The following is a 217-nucleotide window of genomic DNA, read 5'->3' as shown; positions in this document are numbered from 1 at the left end:
GACTCTCTTTCTCCTTGCTACACTTTATTCATAATCATCAATAAAAAATAATCATATGTAATAAATGTCAATTAGCAATTCAAATTATGAAACAGTGCTCATTATTTAACTACGCCAATATAGATAAAATGCAAAAGAGATTTTAACACTCAACCTTGATGACAAATAGCCACGCATTATGAATTTTTCAAATTTCCAAGGATGTACTTGAGATGCA

Source organism: Penaeus monodon, chromosome 21 (genome assembly GCF_015228065.2).
Source record: "Penaeus monodon isolate SGIC_2016 chromosome 21, NSTDA_Pmon_1, whole genome shotgun sequence".
Taxonomy (NCBI): Eukaryota; Metazoa; Arthropoda; class Malacostraca; order Decapoda; family Penaeidae; genus Penaeus; species Penaeus monodon.
The sequence above is the reverse complement of the archived record's forward strand: the minus strand, read 5'-3'. Positions refer to the sequence as shown.